Source organism: Loxodonta africana, chromosome X (assembly GCF_030014295.1).
Source record: "Loxodonta africana isolate mLoxAfr1 chromosome X, mLoxAfr1.hap2, whole genome shotgun sequence".
In the NCBI taxonomy this organism is placed as follows: Eukaryota; Metazoa; Chordata; class Mammalia; order Proboscidea; family Elephantidae; genus Loxodonta; species Loxodonta africana.
The window spans coordinates 52,813,660-52,818,620 of record NC_087369.1 but is presented as its reverse complement, the minus strand read 5'-3'; the positions used below and the strand labels follow the sequence as shown (position 1 = coordinate 52,818,620).

Genomic DNA, 4,961 nt, shown 5'->3' with positions numbered 1-4,961 from the left:
CTGACACACAATCTAAACTATCACAGTCCACCCCTTGTAAACTTCGCACATGTACACATCTCCTTAAACCATACATAACCTCTGAATAAAGACAATTATAAAGTCATAATTGCACCTAGCATGATACAACTAGCATGCATACGACCAAAAACGCACTAGCCCCATTTACATCTTATATTTTATAAGTGAAGAAAACAAAAGTATTTGATACACACATACAAAGCAGAAATACTCATAACAATTACAGTCCTTGTTTCTGCAACTGGTCACATGGTTTTAACTGGTATTTAGAACGACCTTCATCCACCACTCATTCTGTATTCCCTTTGCCCTTAGCAAGCACCTAGCTGGTCATGGTTCTTTGCCTGGTGGGGTGACCCAAAACTTCATTCCTGAAGGGCCTGGGTCATTAGTAGTCATGTCGGAAATGAGTTGCTGTAGTTTTCCATTGACTTTAATCACAGGGCATGGTAGTACTAAGAGATACCCTGAGGGAACCCCTGCATCCTAGACATACTCTTCTTTAACTCCATTATGTAATATCAATATGATTTCCCCTTGGTAATCAGGATCTATCCCACCAGCCGGTACGGTAACTCCCTTCTTTGCCTGTTAATCCAGAGGCATAAGGAGCCCAAAGTGGCCAGGTGGCATTCTTAGCTTCCAGTTCAATGGAATCAATGATGTATCTCTAGGTGGGAACATTCCTCCCTTTGGAACTAAGACCTCTAGACCTGCAGAGCATGAGGTCACAGGGACAGGAAGCAAAAATCTTGAGAGTGGGTCACTAGGAGTAATAGTGTATGGTGCCGCTCCCATTTCCACCCCTTGATTCCTGGACCCACGAATCTTGGCTCTGGGATAAACAGCACCATATATTGGATGCTGGTTTAGAACATATACAGCCTCCTGGAGAACGCTGCCACAACCCTGCAAGGTATTGCTACCTAGCTAGCACTGTAATTGTGTCTTTAGAAGGAAGGCCATTCCATCATTCTATCAAGCCAGCTGCTTCAGGATGATGAGGAACATGGTAAGTACAGTGAATTCCATGAGCATGGGCCCACTGCCACACTTCATTTGCTGTGAAGCTAGCCCTTGATCAGAGGCAATGCCGTGTGAGATACCATGAAGGTGGATAAGGCATTCTGTAAGCCTATGGATGGTAGTTTTGGCAGAAACATTTCGTGCAGGGAAGGCAAATCTATATCCAGAGTAAGTGTTTATATTAGTTTATACTAGTAAGGACAAAATGCTCCCCTTTCCATGATGGAAGTGGTCCAACGTAATCAACTTGCCACCAGGATGTGGGCTGATCACCTAGAAAGATGGTGCTTTATCAGAGACTCAGTGTTGGTCTCTGCTGCTGGCAGATTAGGCGCTCAGCAGTGGCTGTAGCCAAGTAAGCCTTGGTGAGTGGAAGTCTGTGTTGCTGGGTCCATCCATAACCTCCATCCCTGCCATCATGGCCACTTTGTTCATGAGCCCATTGAGCAATGACAGTAGTAGCTGGGTAAAGACGATGACTGGCTTCCACAGAACGGGTCATCTTATCCACTGATTGTTAAAATCATCCTCTGCTGAAGTCGCCCTTTGGTGAGCGTTCACATAAGATACAAATATCTTCACTTCTTTGGCCCATTCAGAGAGGTCTATCCACATACCTCTTCCCCATAAATCTTTGTCTCCAATTTTCCAATCATGTTCCTTCCATGTCCCTGAACATCCAACCAAACCATTGACCACAGCCCATGAATCAGTATACAGTCGCACATCAGGCCATTTCTCCTTCCAAGCAAAGTGAACAACCAGGTGCACTGCTCCAAGTTCTGCCCATTGAGAGGATTTCCCTTCACCACTGTCCTTCAGGAAAGTCCCAGAAAGGGGCTGTAGTGCTGCCTGCATATCACACAGAACCATCTGTAAACCAGGCACGAATTTTCTCTTCTTCAGTCAACTGATCGTAAGGAACTCCCCATGAGATCATAGGTACAGACTGAGAGATAGAAGGTAATGTGAAAGGAGTGGAGACCGTGGGCATTTGGGCCACTTCCTCATGCAACTTACTTGTAACTTCAGGTCCTGCTTGGGCCAGATCTTGTATATACCACTTTAGTTTAATGATGGAGTGCTGCTGTGCACATCCGATTTTATGACTCTGTGGCTCAGACAACACGCAGTTCATAACGGGCAGTTCAGGCCGCATGCTGACTGGGTGTCCCATGGTTAAGAGTTCAGTCTCTACTAAGGCCCAGTAACAAGCCAAAAGTTGTTTCTCAAAAGGAGAGTAGTTATCTGCAGAGGGATGGCAGGGCTTTGCTCCAAAATTCTAAGGGCCTGCACTATAATTCACCAATAGGGGCCTGCCAAAGACTCCAAACAGCATCTCTATCTGCCACAGACACTTCAAGCACCATTGGATCAGCTGGATCATATGGCCAAAGTGGCAGAATGGCTTGCACAGCAGCCTGAAGCTGTTGCAGAGCCTTCTCTTGTTCAGGGCCCTGCTCAAAACTAGCAGCTTTTCGAGTCACTTGATAAATAGGCTGGAGTAGCACACCCAAATGAGGAATACGTTGCCTCCAAAATCTAAAGAGACCCACTAGGCGTTGTGCCTTCTTTTTAGTTCTGGGAGCAGCCAGATGCAATAACTTATCCTTCACTTTAGAAGGAATATCTCAACATGCCCCACATCACTGGACCTCTAGAAATTTCACTGAGGTGGAAGGTGCCTAAATTTTCACAGGATTAATTTCCCAGCCTCTAGCTCACAAATGTTTTACCGATAAGCTCACAATTTTTTTTTTAGCTCACAAATATTTTACCGATAAGCTCACAAATGTTTTACCGATAAGTCCAGAGTCATTGACCCTTCTTCCTTATTAGGTCCAGTCAGCATGATGTCATCAATGTAATGGACCAGAGTGATGTCTTGTGGAAGGGAAAGGTGATCAAGGTCCCTGCAGACTAAATGATGACATAGGGCTGGAGAGTTGATATAGCCCTGAGGTAGGCAAGTGAAGGTTTTTTGTCATACTGCTGGCCTTTGCCAGCTGAAGGCAAACAGCTTCTGATGCTCCTTTGAAACAGGTATGGAGAAAAAGGCATCAGCCAGATCAATACCTGCATACCAGGCACCAGGAGATGTATTACTTTACTCAAGCAATGAAACTATATCTGGAACAGCAACTGCAATTGGAGTCACCACCTGGTTAAGTTTTCGATAATCTACTGTCGTTCTCCAAGATCCATCTGTTTTTTGCACAGGCTAAATAGGCAAGTTGAATGGGGATGTGGTGGGAATCACCACCCCTGCATCCTTCAAGTCCTTGATGGTGACAGTAATCTCTGCAATCCCTCCAGGAACATGGTATTGCTTCTGGTTTACAATTTTCCTAGGTAGGGGCAGTTCTGATAGCTTCCACTTTGGCTTTTCCTATTATAATAGCCTTTACTCTATTTCTCAGGGATCCAATGTGTGGATTCTTCCATTTGCTGAGTGTATCTATTCCAATTACGCATTCTGTAATGGGGGAAATCACTACAGGATGGGTTCAGGGACATACTGGACCTACTGTGAGGTGGATATGAGCCCAGGCGCCATTAATAGCCTGACTTCCATATGCCCCCACTGTGACTGGTGGACCACAGTGATGTTTTGGGTCTCCTGGAATTAGTGTCAGTTCAGAGCCAGTATCCATTAATCCCCAAAAAGTCTGATTATTTCCTTTTCCCCAGGGAACAGTCACTCTCATAAAAGGCTATAGGTCTCTTTGCGGAAGGTTGGGAGAGAGACTAACAGTAAAAATTTTTAGAGTCTTTCCTCAAGGGAACCCAGCTTTCTCTTCATTCAAGGGGTTGTGGGTCTTTAAACTCGCTCAAATCTGGGAATTGATTGCGGGACCGCGAGTCTCTATTCTGGTGATTCAAGTTAGACTGCTGTTCATCTGACCTAGAATTCATCCGTTTATACAGATCAAGGAAATATTTAGTAGATTTCCTGTCTATTTCACTCCTAGAGACACCATGGCTAAGTAGCCAATGCCATAAGTCCATACAAGTCAGACAATTCTGATTGCTGGTTTGACTTTCCTTTTCGGCAGGTGTTGTCCATTAGGTCTCCTATTTTAACAGTGCAATTCTTTAAAAAAAAATTTTATTGTGCTTTAAGTGAAAGTTTACAAATCAAGTCATTCTTTCACACAAAAGCCCATATACACCTTGCTACACACTCCCAATTACTCTCCCCCTAATGAGACAGCCTGCTCTCTCTCTCCACTCTCTCTTTTCGTGTCCTTTCGCCAGCTTCTAACCCACTCCACCCTCTCATCTCCCCTCCAGGCAGGAGATGCCAACATAGTCTCAAGTGTCCACCTGATCCAAGAAGCTCACTCCTCACCAGCATCCCTCTCCAACCCATTGTCCAGTCCAATCCATGTCTGAAGAGCTGGCTTCGGAAATGGTTCCTGTCCTGGGCCAACAGAAGGTCTGGGGGCCATGACCACCGGGGTCCTTCCAGTCTCAGTCAGACCATTAAGTCTGGTCTTATGAGAATTTCGGGTCTGCATCCCACTGCTCTCCTGCTCCCTCAGGGATTCTCTGTTGTGTTCCCTGTCAGGGCAGTCATCAGTTGTAGCCAGGCACCATCTAGTTCTTCTAGTCTCAGGATGATGTATCCCCGGTTCATGTGGCCCTTTCTGTCTCTTGGGCTCATAATCAGCTTGTGTCCTTGGTGTTCTTCATTCCTCTTTGATCCAGGTGGGTTAAGACCAATTGATGCATCTTAGATGGCTGCTTGCTAGCATTTAAGACCCCAGACGCCACTCTTCAAAGTGGGATGCAGAATGTTTTCTTAATAGATTTTATTATGCCAATTGACTTAGATGTCCCCGGAAACCATGGTCCCCAGACCCCTGCCCCTGCTACGCTGGCCTTCTAAGCATTCAGTTTATTCAGGGAAC

At 45.4% G+C, this 4,961-nt stretch overlaps 1 pseudogene; it reads right to left on the bottom strand.

Annotated features, from left to right (window-relative positions):
* Positions 1-612: 612 nt before the first annotated feature.
* On the bottom strand, positions 613-4,673 carry LOC135228936 (uncharacterized; annotated as a pseudogene).
* Positions 4,674-4,961: the final 288 nt, after the last annotated feature.